Source organism: Danio aesculapii, chromosome 5 (genome assembly GCF_903798145.1).
Source record: "Danio aesculapii chromosome 5, fDanAes4.1, whole genome shotgun sequence".
In the NCBI taxonomy this organism is placed as follows: Eukaryota; Metazoa; Chordata; class Actinopteri; order Cypriniformes; family Danionidae; genus Danio; species Danio aesculapii.
In genome coordinates, this window is record NC_079439.1 from 56332177 (window position 1) to 56352281 (window position 20105).

Below are 20105 nucleotides of genomic sequence, written 5' to 3' on the forward strand. Positions count from 1 at the left end.
GACTGATTGCATGCACACAGCCTGAGGATTGTAAAAGACTGGTTACATGGACTATTTATATAGCGCACACACACACACACACATCAGTGCTGAGTCTCTTTGAACTGTATAGTTAAAATTACGATGCGTTTTTCCTTGCGTTGCCCTGCTGTGTTTTAGACCCTTCCTTGTTTTGTTTGTTTACCTTGCCTGCTGCCTGCCTATTCTGACTATCTGCCTGTTTATCGACCACGAATCTGAATTTCCTGTATTCCTGCATAGTGTGTATTAAATTATATTTAATTATGCAAAAATGTGTTTGTTTGACTCTCAATATACAAAATATGATAGAAAATGATGTTACATATTTTCTATATGTTTATAGGTATAATTTATACTTCTAAATATATTTATTGGTGGCCCCCAGATTTCCTGGGGCCCTAAGCGGGTGCTTACAGTACCTCGCTTATTGGTTAAATCCACCCCTGGATACAGTGAGATGATTTGTAAGGGAAGATAAATATAATAAACCACATATAATAAATCACAAAAATTGAGAAATACGGTTGTGGTGGGGAGAGCGTGGCTGAACACCCGAAAGGGGGAGAGTGAGAGTGGAGACACCGGCGGCTGGTCAGTAGCCCAATCAGAAATAATTAATAACACCTGTTTTCTCTAGTGATTGGGTCGGAGAGACGCCTTAAGGGAGCGAGAGAGACCAGTCGAGAGAGAGAGAGAGCGAAGCAACAACCACCTTGAGGAGTTGTTGTTGATGCCCGGAAAAGAAATAAAAATAAAGAAATATTGTTACTACCTTACGCCGACCCTGTCTTCTTCTTCCCTCACAAAGAACCGTACAACAGTGGTGCCGAAACCCGGGAAGAAGAAGAGATCTCGCTGCCAAGATGACCACTCCGTCCACCAGTCCATTTGCGGAAGTGATCCAGGCGCTCGCGGTCCTCCACCGTGAACAGCACCAGGAACTCCTGGATGTCCGGGCTGAGCAGGAAGAGAGATTTAAAGTCCTGGTGGAGGCCCAGCGCGAGGACCGTGAGCTCGTCCGGAGTCTGCTGGACCGGGAGATCCAGCCCGCCGTAACATCAGCCACCCACCCTCCCATAACACTACACAAGATGGGGCCCACAGATGACCCGGAAGTCTTTCTCGACTTATTCGAGAAGATGGCTAAAGCGTGTGGGTGGCAGCGGGCCAATTGGCCGGTACGAGTCATCCCGCTGCTGTCGGGCGAAGCCCAGACCGCCGCACAGCAGCTACCGGCCGAGGATCTCCTGGACTATGCTCACCTGAAGCGAGCCATACTTCAGCGGGCCGGCCGCAATCCGGAGGAACAACGCCAGCGCTTCCGGTCGCTGAAGCTGGAAGAAAGCGGCCGGCCCTTAGTATTTGCCCAGCAGCTCCGTGACGCCTGCCGCAGATGGCTGGTACAGGATGACCGGACCATCGCCCAGGTCGTGGATGCCGTGGTACTGGAGCAGTTCATAGCCCGCCTTCCTTCCCGAACATCGGAATGGGTCCAGTGCCACCGGCCAGACGATCTGGACACGGCCATCCAGCTGGCGGAGGATCACCTGGTAGCGAGGTCCAGGGTCGGCGAAATAACCTCTCTCTCTCTCTCTCCCCCTGTCCCATCTCTGTCTCTCTCTCCTCCCACTCCCAGGCCCAGATCGCGGGGACCGCCCATCCCGGCGCCCAGGAGGCGAACCCCAGGCCCGGACCCTCAGCGCTTCACGCCTCGCTGGGGCGCTTATCGGGATCGGGAGGGGGACGCCCGAACTATGGGCGGGTTTCAGGCCCCGACAGGTCTCTCTCCGGCCCAATCGGTTGGTCCTGCTGGCCCCGGGGGTGTAACGGGAAGGTCTGGGCCGGCGTGTTGGCATTGCGGGGAGGAGGATCATGCCCCTGAGAACTGCTCCGTAATGGAGGTGGGGGCATTGATCCGCCTGCCCGACGCGCCAGCCGTCGCCCCCGGTCGCAATGGGCTGTATCAAATACCAGTGAGTATTAAGGGGGATACCTATCAGGCCTTGGTGGATTCAGGCTGTAACCAAACCTCCATCCACCAATGCTTGGTGCAACGCTCGGCATTGGATAAGAGCCGCACGGTGCAGGTAAGGTGTGTGCACGGAGAGGTAAGACACTATCCGCTAACGGCTATGAAAATTCAATTCAGGGGGAAAAAGCATAATGTGGAGGTAGCGGTTAATCCACACCTCAAACACCCGCTAATCCTGGGGACGAATTGGCCTGATTTTAACAAATTACTGGAAATCTTAAGCGCGGGTGTGTCTTGGAAAAATAAATCGCTGAATAGGGGGCGGGTCGCTCAGCTGGGGGAATCCCAAGTGATGACGTCACGCGCTGACTCAGGGGCAGGGCCGGGAATTTCCCGGTGGAAAGACTTTCCCCTGGAGCAGTCGCGTGACGACACGCTGAGACATGCACTGGAAAGAGTGCAGGTCATTGATGGGAGAATCCTCCAGCCTGATCGACCCCTGTCCTATCCGTATTTTAAGATTATTAATGACAGGGTGTATCGAGTGACCCAAGACACTCAAACAAAGGAAGATACAACCCAATTATTAGTACCAAAGAGCCGCCGGGAAATGCTTTTCCAGGCGGCTCACTCGAATCCCATGGCCGGACATTTAGGTCAAGCGGCCACTCTAAATCGCCTCATGACCCGATTCTTTTGGCCGGGCATTCACGGGGATGTTAGCAGATGGTGCGCTGCATGCCGTGAATGTCAACTGGTGAACCCACCGGCCACATCAAAAGCGCCATTGCGCCCTTTACCAATCATGGAGATCCCCTTCGAGAGAATTGGTATGGATCTCATCGGGCCATTAGAGCGATCCGCACGCGGGCACCGCTTTGCATTAGTCCTAGTGGATTATGCAACGCGATACCCGGAAGCAGTAGCGCTCCGGAACATCTCAGCAAAGAGTGTTGCGGAAGCTCTGTTTAGTCTGATCTCCCGAGTGGGGATCCCCAAGGAGATCCTCACTGATCAAGGCACCGCGTTCATGTCACGCACACTACGCGAACTTTACGGATTATTGGGCATTAAATCGATTCGCACCAGCGTCTATCACCCACAAACAGACGGGCTGGTGGAAAGGTTTAATCGCACGCTTAAATCAATGATCCGTAAATTCGTTCACGAGGACGCGAAAAATTGGGATAAGTGGTTGGAGCCCTTATTATTTGCTGTGCGGGAGGTTCCCCAAGCCTCCACGGGGTTTTCCCCCTTCGAGCTTCTCTACGGCAGACAGCCCCATGGGGTTTTGGATGTTGTTAGAGAGGTTTGGGAGGACGAGCCTTCACAAAGCAAAAACGAAATTCAATATATCCTGGACCTACGAGCAAAACTCCACACACTGGGGCGGCTCTCTACGGAGAATTTGCTCAAGGCCCAGGAGGAACAACGCAGGCGATATGATAAGGGCACTAAACTACGAAAATTCACAAAGGGAGATAAAGTCCTTGTACTGCTGCCTTCTTCCAGTTCCAAATTACTCGCCAAGTGGCAAGGGCCGTTTGTGGTCACACGACGAGTTGGCGATCTTGATTATGAGGTGGTGCGAACGGACAGGAGGGGAGCACGTCAAATTTATCATATTAATTTATTAAAACTGTGGAGGGAGCCGGAGGAGGTGATGCTGGCGGCACTTGTTACCAGCGAGGATGACCTGGGACCGGAGAGTGTTAGCCGGAATGGGGCAAACACCCTGGTCGCCGGGGGTGACCATCTTTCGCCCGCTCAGCTCACCGATGTCCGGCGCCTCCAAATTGAATTTGCAGACGTGTTCTCCACCCTACCCGGGCGCACTAACTTAATTCAGCACCACATCGAGACCGAACCGGGCGTGGTCGTAAGGACCCGACCGTATCGCTTGCCTGAACACAAAAAAAAGGTGGTTCAGGATGAATTAAGAAAAATGCTGGAAATGGGTGTAGTAGAAGAATCCCGCAGTGACTGGGCCAGCCCGATCGTTTTGGTACCCAAAACAGATGGGTCGGTCCGGTTTTGTGTGGATTATCGCAAATTAAATGCTGTGTCGAAATTCGACGCGTATCCAATGCCGCGGGTTGACGAATTGCTCGACCGGTTAGGCGCTGCTCGCTATTATTCGACATTGGATCTGACAAAAGGCTATTGGCAGATACCCCTAACTCCTTTATCCCGTGAAAAAACGGCCTTCACGACGCCGTTTGGTTTACACCAATTTGTGACGCTTCCGTTCGGGTTGTTCGGGGCACCGGCCACGTTCCAGCGCCTGATGGACAAAATACTGGCCCGTCACTCGGCATATGCCGCTGCCTATCTGGATGATATAATCATATACAGTAATGATTGGCAGCGGCATATGCAACATGTGCGGGCGGTGTTAACGGCGCTGAGGCGGGCCGGGCTTACGGCCAACCCGAGGAAGTGCGCGGTTGGGCGTGTGGAGGTGAGGTATCTGGGCTTCCACTTGGGCCATGGGCAGGTGCAGCCCCAAATTGATAAAACTGCAGCAATTGCAACTTGTCCAAGACCCAAGACCAAAAAGGAGGTAAGACAGTTTTTGGGTCTGGCGGGATATTACAGACGGTTTATACCAAATTATTCGGACCTCGTCAGCCCCCTGACTGATCTTACTAAAAAGGGGGAACCAGATACTGTCCAATGGTCGGAGCAGTGCCAACAGGCCTTCACCGAGGTTAAGGCTGCACTTTGCGGGGGGCCGCTATTGCACGCTCCTAACTTTGCTCTCCCCTTTCTTTTACAAACAGATGCATCTGAACGGGGTCTGGGGGGCGGTTCTCTCCCAGGAGGTTGAGGGTGAGGAGCGCCCGGTGCTGTACATCAGCCGGAAACTGTCCAACCGGGAGGCTAGGTACAGCACCATAGAAAGGGAGTGTTTGGCGATACGGTGGGCGGTCCTCACCCTCCGGTATTATCTCCTGGGGCGAGAATTCGTCCTCTGTTCGGACCATGCTCCCCTCCAGTGGCTCCACCGCATGAAGGATACCAACGCGCGGATCACCCGTTGGTATCTCGCTTTACAACCATTTAAATTCAAGGTGGTCCACAGGCCGGGCGCGCAGATGGTCGTGGCTGACTTCCTCTCCCGGGCGGGAGGGGGGGGGGGGGGGCCGCAGGCCGGACGGCTGCCCGGCCTGAAACGGGCGGTGGGGGTATGTGGTGGGGAGAGCGTGGCTGAACACCCGAAAGGGGGAGAGTGAGAGTGGAGACACCGGCGGCTGGTCAGTAGCCCAATCAGAAATAATTAATAACACCTGTTTTCTCTAGTGATTGGGTCGGAGAGACGCCTTAAGGGAGCGAGAGAGACCAGTCGAGAGAGAGAGAGAGCGAAGCAACAACCACCTTGAGGAGTTGTTGTTGATGCCCGGAAAAGAAATAAAAATAAAGAAATATTGTTACTACCTTACGCCGACCCTGTCTTCTTCTTCCCTCACAAAGAACCGTACAACAACGGTACAGAAATGACATTGTGTAAATAAAATATACAGCGCTTTTAGATTTTCTGGAGGTCTAGCAATATTCAGATACACACATTTAGTAATCCAATGTAAAACATCACTGTATGTGTCGTTTCTTGTGCCTGAATACTTTCAACTTTCAAAAACACACATAAATGATAAATGAGGTTTTGTGTAACTTCATAGTTAGTGTCTTCAAAAGTGGCTTCTTGTGAATGTTATAAAATGTTACCAAATTTTCACTTTTCACGAATAGTCAGCCTGATGACAGTGAAGTGATGGGACACAATTCCAAAATCATAGCGCAGGACAGATACATATATGTGTGCGCTCATCACTCACATACACTCATGCATGCACACACACCCCAAGGCTGGAGTGCTGTTAACTGGTGAATGAAAAAGGTCTGGGAGAGGCTTTCACATAGCACAAATTGAGCTGCCACTGTCAGCTAAGGACAGATATGATGGAGCCTCTGGCCTAGATACTGGCAGAAGCTGGATGAATGTGTGTGAGTGTATGTAATGTTTAGCAGTGTACAGATTTTATAATGTAAAACATAAGAAAAAAGGGGTTCAAAAGTGTTTTTTGCTAGCAAATATTTCTTAGGATTTGTGTAATTTGCAAAGTTATTGTCTTTGTATTGGTTTCACTTTATTTAAAACAATACAATAACATTTCAATATTTCCCCTGATAGCATCATTTTGTAGGTGAACCTGGACTTTTTGAATCACAACCCACCGATCAGAAAGATTAATTGCACGTTTCTTTTAGCTTAACAACCACATCCTGAAAGGCAATTTTAGCTTCAATCTTTTCATACAGAATACTGTAGCATCTTCTTAAGCTTATCTGAAATGCAAGCATCCGACACAACGCACCTTCTTTTTTTGGAATGATGCATACAGCTTTTTTGGCATTTGTCCTTAAGATCAACATCACTGATCACTATATCTCACATGAAAAGTGAAGTGGATGGAGAAACAAATACCTCTCTCACACAGTAGATGATCCCCAGTGCAGTTCTCTTCAGTGGCATTTAAATGTTTAATGTTTAATAACGAGCACGGGGAGAACATGCAAACTCCACACAGAAATGCCAACTTGCCCAGCCGGGACTCCAACCAGTGACCTTCTTGCTCTACAGTGCTAACTGCTGAGCCCCTTACAATCTTGTCCTATTGGTTAATGTTAGTTAATGTATTTATTAACATGAACAAACATGAACCATACATTTATAACAGTATTTTTTCATCTTTTTTAATGTTAGTTAATGAACCGTATCCTTACATACACTGTAACAAATAAATCCGTTTACGGTAAAAACCCAGCAGCTGTGGCTGTCAGTATTTTACCGTTAAAATTACAGTACAAACCGTATAAGTAATTTCTCACTTTTACAGTAAACTACCGTATTTCATTAATTTATAGATGTAATATGTCTGTATTTTGAATTACCAACATCTACACATCTTTTGTTACACAGATAGACACGTTAACAAAGCCATATGCAGGTGGTGATGAGAAAGTTACATAATGAACCAATGCTTATCTACTTTTCCCACAAGCAGAAAAGTGTATCAGTGTATAGAAGATGCTCAGTGTCATTCACACAGCTACTAAACACCAGTTTGGTAACACACATAAATTAAAGTCATGAAATAAACATTGTTTATCAACATTAGATGTAACATAAATCTCTAATGTACATAACTGATGGGGAAACAACTAAAAAGATCCATAGTAATGTCAACAAATTTCTCTGTGTTTCTGTGTCTGCAGTGAGATATTTGGAGGTGTCTGACTCTGCACTGACTTTCATCTGGAGCTGAGCTGTTTTTTTTTTCCTGGATCCCCAGTGTTCTGATCCTGAGCTCCTACTCTGATTATTAGGAACAACCTGGAGACCCCTTACTCATCTACCTCGACATCTCTCTTTACCCTGCTGCTACCTCTGCTTAACCTAACCAAGATAGATGACCCTGGGAGGTGAGCACCTGTATCTTTTTCTCATATATCTGACATGCATTCGACATCTCATTCTCTTTTCCCTTGTATGATATAATATGTTCATTGTACATCCATCTGTAAATATTACCCATAGTTTTCTATAATTGCACTTTTAACTTCTACCTATATCCTGCACATGCTGCTATTGCATGGCTGGTTAAGCCGCCTTTCAACTGCACACGACAAACAACAAGCGACAGACTAGAAGTCAGTCTTTTCCAATGGAGAGTAGTCTTGAAGCTGTGTGGAGTTCCGATCATCTACGTATGCGGAAAATTCGGATCCGATTTGAGCTGCGGATACGTTGAAATATTTGAACTCCTGCAACTAGACCGTATGTGACCGGCCGACCGGACATAATGTATTACAGTGTTGTCCAAGCAGGTCCGTGTGCTCGAGATGAGAAGAAGTAATTTTTTTGTTTTGTTGTTTTTTGAATCAAAAAAAGTCCATGTTAAAAAAACATTAAAAAATTTAAAAAATATTTTTTTTTTTATGTTGTCGCCACATTCCCTCCAAAATTTTTTGCGGTCTATGAGATTCTAGTGGTCATTCAATAAACCATGGCGAACGAACAGAGAATGAAGGCTCTTGCTTTTGCACTCCATCTTGCTTTTTTCTTCCATGGTTCCTGTGTGACTGCCACAAGGGGGCATATTCCTTTATGCCACCTTTCCACCTCACACGACATTCGGACATGACTGTCGGAATACTACGGTGGCCGGCAGTGGTGTAGTCCTAAAAAAAAGGTGGTGTACTATTACCCACCCAACCCGCCCATGCTGTTTTATCATTTTACCTGAACGTTTCAGTGAGACATCATTCAGTTGACTTTGAAAAACTCACAAAATTTTCTCACAGCTGCTGTGGTCGTCAGGGGGTGGGGAATGGCACAAAATATAAACAAAAATGCACCAATTGCAACAAATTAAGATGAGAGTTAAAACCCATTTGGTATACAGTTAAGGGATGCGAATACATGCAAATTAGGGAAGTCTAATCAGCAAAACAAGTGAGTATACTGAGGGTATACGCAAGTATTGATCCTCAGAAGTCATAATACCCAAACAGCTAGTGGAAAAAAGTAGACATACTGAGTATTCGTGCGTATAGCCCCGACTACACCACTGGTGGCCGGGAAGTACAAAACAACACGAAGCTCAAGACAAATTTACATTTTGGAAAACATTACCTATCATAAGACACATTTACATAGGAAAGACGATTTTACCAAGGACAAATCAAATTTAGAGACGCAAAACACTTTTACCAGTCCCAAAACAAATTTACAATGACAGATTCTTTACGAAAAGGGAATGTACCACACACCATAAGTGATGCGGTTAAAGGCGTTGTTGCCGTTGGTGTTGAGCGCGGTAAATTCGTGTTGTGGAGTACATGGAGTAAATAAAGTTTATGGTGACCGCATGGACTGCGGTCGAGGGATATAGTACCCGTTTTGTGGCAAACATAATTTTGGAGGGAATGTGGAGACAAAATTAAAAATAATATTATTTTATTACTCATTAATAAACAGAATGTTTTTCTAAATATAGACTTTTTTCTGTTTAAAAAAAAAACAAAAAAACTCCTATTTCTCATCTCGCACACATGGACCTGCTTGGACACTGGAATATATCAAATTCGGTCTGCCGGTCACATACGGTCTAGTCACAGGAGTTCAAATATTTGAATGGATCCGCAGCTCAAATCGGACAAGTCAGATATCAGACTAGATATTAGACTAAATATACAACACTAAAAAGTGTTTGATTGGTTAGATGATTTAATGAGAAATTGAAGTACGAGTTGACATAAATAATATGTTAGTTAATAAAGTTAATCCATTGAGGCGGAAGTGACAAACTCATTCTTTTCTTAGAATTTGTTAGCAGTGTTTTAACTGTGCCTTTTCTTGTATTGTTTTGCAGTGTAAATACACACAAATTTTATATCTTATTTCTTCATTACATTTTTGACCTCCAAAATCATTGATCTCTGTAATTTAGATAAAGGAAGCACGAGAAAATAAAAGAGAAAAGTCTCCGGATATTTATTTCTGATACAACTCCTCTCTGCTGGTGGACTCATCGTAGAGGAATTCCAACTGTGTGATACACAGAGAGCAGAGAAATGTAAATGTAAAAAAACTTGTTGTATAAATAGGATAAATAGCATAAGGTTATTTTGTTGGTTTAATTAAAAACAATGTATCGACCTGTTCTGTGGGATAGGAACCTTAAATGACTTCTGTTGTGATCTGGTGTTAGAAAATAATAACTTGACTTTCAATGGGGGTGGGGTGCCCTTATATAACGGTAGGGGAAACACTGTTGTGCCTTACTGAATTAATCTGCTCCATCAGATTGCAGCTGGAATTGACTCTTATCCTCAGGCAATCCTTGTGATATTAATTCTACTTCAAGTGTGAAAGGTTGGCTAATATTTGTTTTGATTGCAACTGCTGTGCATTGTGTGTTATAATTAAATAGTGAGGAGAATTAGTAGACGTGGACTACACCACAATAAGGCCTAATCCCAATTCTACACATTAGCCTTGCTTTCCCCTTGTCCCAATTCTCTTTAGCTTAAATGCGTAGGGCAAAGGGGAAGGGCTAGATACCCCTTGAAACAGAGATTTTTCAGGACCACACTCGAAACCAAGGGGTAAGAAAATTTCCCAGAATACACAATGCACAAATTAGTTTTTTTTTTGTTATTTTTATGAATTTTTCATTCATTCGAGATGAATCTGTTTGCTTCAATTACACACTGCTAATCTTAATCTTAGACACTCGTATCATTTTTAACTGACTAATACTGATATAATCAGGGTTTGAGAGGTATTGCTATAAAGTACATGAACATACTGTATTCACCAAACAGTGATAGACTGATAGCTAAATATTGCCCTATCCTAACAAACCATACAACAAATGTAAAGCGTATTTTAGCTTACTGGTGATGTATACATTTCAATATCAAAAAAAAAATAAATCCCATCCCCTGTCTCCTGTTTACCAATCTTCCTCCCTTTCGTGCTTCCTTTTCCTTACTGCGACATAGCCGTCCATATTTATTAAAGATTAATATATATATATCTACCGTTTTACTAAATGTAAAAAGAAAGTCATGTGGTTTTGGAAAAGCATGAGCATGATAAATGATAGCACATATTTCATATTTTTGTTGTTGTAATTGATAGTCATATTTTTGTTGTTGTTGTTGTTGTTGTTGTTGTTGTAAAATTATCCAAACATCATAGGGGAAATACTTGATCAAGATGAGGTGGTGACATCCGAGGTTTGGGATTAAAAATGATATAACTGGACTCATCTGAGTTGTATTTAGTGGACAAGAGACTATGAAAAAGCAGCGGAAAGTGAGCTGTTTTGGTCACCACTGTTGGTATAATATTGTGAAATTCAGATGTTTTCATTAGTGGTGGTCTTTTTCAAATGTACTTGAATCTTCCTCTTACATGTCAGTTGATCTGCTGCTATTACATCATCTAAACATTTGTTCACTTTGGTATTCGTCTGCTGGATCTGCCTTTGATATCTTAAGAGTCATGTTCTGTTTGAAACGCAATGTGTCCTTAGGAAAAGTAGTGGAAATAATGAGAAGAGCACAGATACGTGAGGACAACAGTGTAGCTGGAGCAAGATTAAAACAAAACCTCTTCCAGTCTTGCAAAAACAGATAAAGTGTACTGATTTGAAGCCAAATGTCCTTGAGGCTAGGTTCTGCTTGAGAATCATTTTGTAATTAAGGCAGGATTAAGAAGGTTTTACCTTGTAGCTCACCAAAAGTTCAAATAATTAGCAAGGCATGACACAGGCAATTTTCTTCACATGCAGATAAAAAAACACTTTCTTTCTTGTGTTCATGATTAAATCACATACATACAGTAATATGTCATGTTAAAGATGTATTTAATTTTATTTTTACTACTTTTAGTATCCAGCCCTCTGTAGGAATTGTTACAGCTCGACATCATGTCCTTGACCTACTGAGCAACTGTACCATTTCTCCTCATTATTTTGACAAATATAATTATTTCTGTTGCTACAAGGGGGGTTATTGGCTGATCCAGTTACAGTGAGTCACAGGTCATTCTTGATTTGCCAAAGGCAGATGTGAGTGGGTGGGTGGAGGGAGGGAGGGTAGATCCATACCATTGATTAGCAATATTAGAGAGATATGCTAATGTATCTTTATTTGCAGCTTTTCTCAAAGCTTCCCAAGACTCCAGTTAAAATAAAGACAAAAAGCTTTCTTTTAATAGACTGACCTCATGGGAAATCAGGGTGGTATAATATCCAGAGGGAATAAATAGTACAATCATGTACATGCAGTTCAGCTGTAATTCTGAGAATGATAATCTGTCGAAGCAGATTAATTCATATTTTTGTGTCTTCCATGTTCCAAGGAGAAAAAAAAGCATTCTAGACATGAAATATTGACAGGCTTGTCTCAAAAGCTTGAATTTGTCCTAGATTGTTAGATGATTTACTGCACTGTAAATTCTAAATCCAGTTTCCTGGTAAATCACAGTGTTATATAGTACACAGTCAACCATGCTGAAATAAAAATAGTGTAGGTCTTATTTGGAATTTATTCCAAGTAAATTACATAAATTAATTGCATCCCGGGCTCACTGAAAAATGTGCCTCTACCTACATTCAGTGCCTTGCCCTGACAACTTTGTCAGTTGTATCTCTGTTTAATGTCTTTTTATTGGTTGTGTACCTGTAAGCACATGGTTTCGTATTTATTTTTTGCTGGCCATGTGCTCTCATTGTCCGTCCTTCTTTTCTTTTTTTTTTTAACTGTTTTTTATTAGAACAACACAAAATCAGAGATACATCAGAAATAGTCAGTAAGGATACAGATAGATACTTAAAAGATTACAGAGAAAATGAAAAAAAGGGTACATTTGCACAGTTTTATTTTAAAACAATAGATATATGAAGTTATATATAAAAATATATTAAAATAAATAAATAAAAATAATAAGAAAATAAAAGAAAAAAAAGGGGGGGGGGGGGGGGAGATGTCTCAAATACTTATCGTGCATGTAATGTAGCTGTTTATTAAATCTATGTTGTATGTTTAAAGTTACTCATGTATAACTGTTAGAATTGGGTTCCATCTTGCTTCAAATATATTCCTCTGGAGTCTAAGGCAATAGGTTATTTTTTCCATTTCATAAATTTCTCTAATTTTTTTTATCCATTGGTCATACGTAGGTGGGTCTGATCTGAGCCAGTTAGACATAATACATTTTAGTGCTTTAGTTTCTTTAGTGCTAGTACATCTTCGTTCCCCCATGCTCTCAGGCACCATACCTAGGACTGCCACAGTGGATCAAAGGAAATATCAATACACAATATGTCTCCAAGTACCCTATAGATATCATTCCAAAATTGCTGCAGTTTTGAGCAGTACCAAAAGATATGAGAGTGGTTCCCTAAAGCATTACCACATTCTCTCCAGCATCTAGATGAGCCTATTTTTTTCTTTGCTACAATTTGTGGGATGCGGAAATATCTTGTAATGATTTTCCACTTAAATTCTCTCCATACATTTGAGTTTGTGACTCTATGGTCTTCTGAGCATATATCAATCCAGTTTTCCTGTGTAATCACTACCTGCATTTCAGCCTCCCATCGTTCTTCATATGCAAAAGTATTATATGAATGATATGACTTTTATGTAGTTTAGAAATAATTTGCTTGCCAGTAGTCCCCATCTGTATTTTCATCATGAACTTCTCTATTTCATTTGGATTGATGATATTCTCCCATTCTTTATGTTTTGTAAGATAATCTCTTATTTGTTAATATCTGTAGAAATCTCTTCTTGGTAATTGGAATTCTTCTACTAATTTTTCGAATGATTTTAAATTGTTTTTGTGGATAAGCTGATATATGAAATTTAGTCCATTATTTGACCATTTTTTAAAGCCAGTATCTAACACTGATAGTATGAATGCATTTAGCGTACTTATACTAGATAATGGGGAAACTGAATGATTGATTTTTAAGGAAATTTGTATCTTTTTCCATTTCCATTTTTAAAGTAACTCTTGTCCATTTGCCAATTACTACATTACCACTGTTGGAGTCTGTAAAAAGGAGTGACAGAGACTTTTCTCCATGTTTAACCAACGTGTATCTATATTGTCCTTCAACCATGCTTCTACTGGTTTTAGCTGTGCAGCCAATAATAAAGTTTAAGATTGGAAAGACCTATCCCACCATCCTCTTTTATCAGCTGTAGTGTTTTATATTTTATTCTTGGCCTTTGCCCTGCTCAAATAAATTTTGAGATCTGCCTTTCTAGTTTCACCAACATATTTCTGGGGATTTCTATGGGTAGCATTTGAAAGAGGTAAAGGAGTCTGGGTAATATATTCATTCTAATACTTTCCATACGGCCAAAGAGGTATAGAGGGGTATCCGACCATCTTTGTAAGTCACTTTGGATACATCTGATTAATTTAGGATAGTTTGCTTCATGCAAGTCCTGTAGTAGAGTAGGTATATGAATCCCTAGATATGTAATGCCTTCATTGGGCCATCTAAAGCCACTCGGTTTTATCACCCTTTCTGGTCTTAGATTTCCAATATCTAATGCTTCAGTTTTATCTATATTCACTTTACAGCCAGAGTATCGTCCAAAATATGAGATAATTTCTTCTGAGTTTGGGTATTGTTAGTTGTGGATTAGATAAGAACAGCAGTACATCATCAGCATAAAGTGAAATTTTATGCTCTTCTTCACCTATTTTAATACCTGTTATCACCTCACTTTCTCGTATGAGCTGTGCTAGTGGTTCAATGCGTCTACATCCTCGTTCTTACTTAAAGAGCCTTGATTTATGTCCATTAACTCTAATTGAGGCTTGTGGGTTGGAGTACAGGGTATTTACACATTTAAGAAAGTTGGGACCAAAATTAAATTTCTGCATAGCATGGGTCAAAAATTGCAAGGAGACTCTATCAAATGCTTTGTATGCATCCAATGATATAATTGCGGTATTTTCTGCTTCTGTGGAAAAGAAAGTAAAATCTTTCATACTGGGAAATTTTTGTCTTCATATATCCACTAGTCCTGTTTCTTTAAGTTTCTTTAAGTTAACTTAAGTCCAATTAGCTTCTTACTCATTTTAGGAAGAGGGGAACCTGGAGATGGATGTCTGTCCATATATTGTGATATAGCATAATTAAAATCTCCACCCAACAAAAGGATTCCTTGGCTATGTTGTAGTATCGTTTTAAAAATTTGTTTGATATAATCTGGATCGTCTTCATTAGGGGCATAGACATTCATAAGTAAAATCTCCAAGCCATCAATTTTACCATTTACTAGAATACATCTACCTTCGGTGTCTTTATGAACAGTAGTAGATGTAAAGCATAGGCTTCTATGAACTATAATGCAGACTCCTCTCCTATTTCCAGATTTATGAGATGAATAGAAAGCTTTGTCTGCCCATGATTTTTTAAGTTTTTCATGCTCTATCTGATATGTGCGTTTCTTAAATAAATGCTATCTGACACTGAAGTTGTTTTAACTGATGAAGTGTCTTCTTTCTTTTGATAGGGCTATGAGGGCCATTTACATTATAGCTTATTATCTTAATTTGACCCATTGACCTGTTTAGGACAGTGAGGATGGTGCTGAAGGCATGGGGAAGTCAAGGTGGAAAATAAATCATGTAGTGTGTATATAAGAGTAAATGTTCCTCTTGGGGAGGGAAGGGGTTGAGAATAAACAAAACAAAATTAAAGAATACACATTAATAAAATAAAATATAATAAAAGCAGGCTGCTTTAGTCTTTGGAACCAATAATCTCTGAAGAACAAAGCATGAACACTACCCAAATAGAACATGGGATTTAACAAGAAGAGAGAGAAAGAAAAAAAAGGTCTACCAAAAAGGGAAGTCTGTGTTAAACAGAGTTTCTAGGAAACCGTTATATGTCAATAACCAACTATCCTAACGTTTCTATAACAGTCGTCTAATCTAGCACAAGGGTTAGATGTAAATACTCTTAGACTCCAACAGAAACCTTACTCACATTGGTTTGAACAGATTATTGCAGTATTAGGCTCTATGAGGACGGTACAATTATTATCCTACCATAAATATACGATGAGCATGGCAGTACTCCGTTTTCGAGTCTACAGACAGACCAAAAGGCCATTATGTACTTTTGATAGCCTACTTTCGTTTGTTTACTCACATTGCTAGTTATTCGTTATTTTACATACTTTCCTGTCCATTAAACGCTCGCTAATGAATCCATTGTCCGTTAAGTTACATCCTTGCCGTTTCTATGTTCATCACAAAAGCCATGGCCTGCTCTGGGTCAGTAAATTCCTTCTGATCGCCCTTGAAGGAGATCCGTAGCTTGGCTGGGTAGACGAGTCCGTAGCGGATGTCTGGCCGGTTGTTGGTGTGCTTTTTACTTCTGTAAAGGCTGCTCTGGCTTTTGCAACCTTTGCTGTGAAGTCGGGAAAGATTGCTATTGAATGTCCGTTAAACTTCAAAGGTGCCATCTCTCGCACTTTCCTTAGAATCTCTTCTCGATCCTGATAGTGCATGCGTACAATGATTGCTCGCGGGTTTCCTTATCACATTCAAAAACAGGTCTAACGTTATCTGTAAGAAACTGAAAATATCAAAAGAAGTTTCTCAGAATGCATTACTCTACGGAGACTGTGGTGTTCATTTGTGCATTCTAAAACAGGTATAATCCTGTCTATCGCTGATGTTATTTACAGCTGTTGAAAACTAATGGCGGATGGCTGCTTCTCACTCAGGACTGTTATTATGCTAATGAGGGAGAGCTCGTCACTAGTGGGTGGGGCGATGACATGTACAAAGTGAGAATTTCAATCAAAGTGTTTCTACAGACTGTTTGTATCAAGTGTGATTATACAGGATATCATTTATTCATTTATTTTTTTTTACCATTAGAGGCTGGCTATATTCACTGTTCCCACACAAGTGTCATTTTGCATAATAGCTTCCCTTTAATGAAGACTTTCACACGTGGTTCTTTGCATAATACTATGTTATCACCTCAAAAATGTTGACACTTCTTCAAAAATACAATTTTGTAAACTTAGAATGGTTAGCTGGTGCAGTGTTGCACTTGTGATGCTAAGCACAAGTCATGTGAAATAGGGTTTGATGAAAGAGATTTAAGGGTTAGTTCATCCAAAAATGAAATTGTTATTAATTTCTCTCCATCATGTCATTCCAAACCTCTCAGACCACTTTCTATGTGAGATTAGCTTTAACTGAATTTAGAATGATGTTACAGCTTTGTTATACATTTTGACTAATACTGATGGGCTGCTGCGAAACACCAGAATACAGATTGTACAATGGACATTTTTCTTATTTAACATTAATTGACCAATAATATTGGTGTCTTTATTTAGCCTTTTTTCATGCTTAAACAGGAAAAATTCAGTAAAGAGAGTAGTAGCAAAGGACTGCAAGTCTAGAATGTCACCATTAATGTAGCTGCGTCATTTGTCTGTGCACTTAATCACTAGGCTTCTCACACTGAGTTGTCATTTTGTCATTACTGGATTGCAAATTATGCAGTCATGTCTGACAAATTTATGAATATTGCTTGATTTTAAGTATTTTGAAGATCACCAATTGCTTTGGAAACTGATTAAACATATTGTTTTAGGCTTTATTAAATCTTTATGAAGTTGATGAAAAATCTTTTTTAGGCGTAATTATAGGCATAGTTTGCTAAATTTGCAATGTGAAGGAATTAGTTGTCTTGTCTCCCTCTGGTGGACAACACAGGTTGCAGCTCGCCATTTAATGTTGGCAACATTTCTTTTCCAATCTTCTCTTGAACAGTTTTCATACATTTTGGCATGTGTCATTTATAGACAATAATGACAAAATGTTATCAAAATAATTTGAATTCATCGAACCATTAAATAATTGAACAATATCCTCTAAACCACTTGATGACTTAAAATTCTTTTGATTAATTTTTGTTGTCTAGGGTCTCTAGATGACACATAGAAAATTTGTTATGGATTTGACAAATTTTGTAGGAGGAATTTGAAAAAGCAGATTTATCAAAAAGATATATATATATTAGGAGTCCTACATTGCATTCATATACATCTTACGTCTTAGGAGAACCTTAGGAAAAAATCATTTTGGTTATAACTTATTTATTATAAAAAAATGTAGCCATTTTGTGCACAACATATTTTATTAATCCACATATTTTTAAATCCTTTACATTCTTATAAAATACGAAATCAAAATAAATTCTCACTTTAATTAAACTTCTAAAAATATTTAAACAAATGTCACCTTCTGTCCTTTTTTTTCTTGGTATGTGAATTATGTAAAACTTCCTACAACAAAATTAACAATTTGCTATTTTTTCTCTTCTTTTTTGCAAATCTGAAACCAAAAATGAAAACAACCATAGAAAAAAAATTACCTACAAAAAAATCAACAAACATAAAGTAATCATTTCTGGAAAAATGTCCTCTTCTGTGGCCGTGAACCGTCTATTATTTAAGTTCTGCACAAATATCTTGTCTTCATTATTCCCAGCAGATCCCAGAAAGCTTTATAGAAATCAACAGTTACACCATCTAACCCTGGAGCCTAGCCATTTTTCATGCTCATTAAAGCAGTGCACAATTTTCCCAAAGATAGTTGGCTCCCTATAGCCTCCTCCTGCCTTTGACGTAGGCCTCTGAGAAACTGTTGCAGGAGCTTGTGGTCCTCTACATACTCACAATTAAATAAATCTTTGTAGTAACCAGCGGTCCTTCTGCGCACATGAGCAGGATCATTGAGCTCTTTCCCCCAAGACAGTGAATGATTCTACTTTGCCCATTTTTCATTTCTAGGCTGAAGAAAAACTTGATTGGAACAACAACTTCAGGGAAAGTGTGAAAACAAGATCTGATCAATACTGTCACGATTTCAGGATGGGAAAAAAATGAGGACTCAAATGCAGTAAAATAGGGTTTTTATTAACTATGAAATAAAACAAAAAGACAACAAAAACAACCCTGAGGGAGAAAACATTAACAAAAACAAATAAACAAACAAACGTGACTGAGCAGGCTGGCAGGGAACAGGGCTGGGGTCCATTCTTCATACCTCGCTTAAATGATCTAAGATGATTTGGCAGATCCCGGATCTTTTAATATTGATAACTGATCTCTGGCTAATTTGGTTCTTCAAACAAGTTCGTGAATCAGATTAAAATGTCTGGATAAACTGATCTGAGATTGCTGCGTGTGTTGTGAAGGACAGATCTATCAATCCTCGAAATCATGATTAGCAATGCAATGATTGGCTGACAGCATAGCAGCGTGATTAATATCATCTGATTAATATCATCTGATTAATATTTAATTATCCATGTGAGCAAATTTATATAAAATATGAAGTAAATGGTTTGGTAAATATGAAACGCAATAACTTTACACATTTGTTGTGGGCTGCATTCTTTATACTTTCATGTGTACATCAAATCACCGACAAGTGATCTGTCAAAACATGCATAACTGCATAAATTATTATTCCTTTATAAAAAAACAAACAATGAAAAAACAGTTGAACATTGTGAATGTCTATTATCTTACAGAAATTGTACTAGAGCTGTATCGGTACCTTTAAATGGTACGCATTTGTATCTAAAAATGCCATATAAATAATGTTCTCTTTGATTCCCTTGGGTAGAACCACACCGTTTTTGTACTTTTATTTGCTAAGTTTTATTCAGATATATTTTTAAACTTATATGTATATAAACATAAATAATACTAATTATTTAATTATTAAATATAAATGTGTACATATAAACTTTTTTTTAATAACTATTTTACTTTTTTCCCAAGTTTATATAATCTATAGATTACTACTGTAAGAAAATGTCAGCATTTGGTACATACTTTCAGTATTACCTTTGCTTGAACAGACCGGATCTAATCCTGTTTACATGAAATAAACCTGCTCCCTAGCAGGTTTGAGCTACTAGAACTGTTGCTATGACAACAACTCTCGGAAGAGTTTTGAAGAACGAAACGATCCTGGATCGTGTCAAATCGTCAATAACCAAATCCAGCTAGTTGAGTAATCCACGTACGAAGAACATACCCCTGGACAAGACTATACAAGGCAGGACAATAAACAATGACAAACTGGCAGAGGACAGCAGATATTAGGAGACTATAAATGAGAGCAAATTAAGAAACAACAGGTGAACAGAATTAACAAAAAATTGGATAACAAGGAGGGTGGGACTAGACAATATACAGGCAGGAGACCTGTAGGGAGCCGGCAGGGTAGGAGACCTGTGAGGAGGCAGCAGTGCTGGAGACCTGTGGGGAACCAGCAAAAAACTTAAGCCTAACACAACATACAAGACAAGACAGAACTACTTCGTCACCAAACAACATGCTTCAAAAGTGGGATTTTGCAATCAGCATCTTTTTTACTGCTGAAACTATCTGGCCAGTTCTCCCTAATTCACATTTTGTTACTTTGTCACTGATAAATGGGGAAAGGTTTAAAATAACAACT

The 20105-nt window shown here is 40.4% G+C and overlaps 1 protein-coding gene across 2 annotated transcripts in view; it reads left to right on the plus strand.

Moving 5' to 3' along the window:
- The window catches only part of apba1a (amyloid beta (A4) precursor protein-binding, family A, member 1a), a 101680-nt gene that overhangs the window by 29002 nt on the left and 52573 nt on the right, over positions 1–20105 (plus strand). For both annotated transcript variants that reach the window (XM_056458523.1, XM_056458524.1), the window contains exon 2: positions 7271–7477. The gene's annotated coding sequence lies outside the window, so the exon portion shown is untranslated. The remainder of the gene's footprint in view (positions 1–7270; positions 7478–20105) is intronic.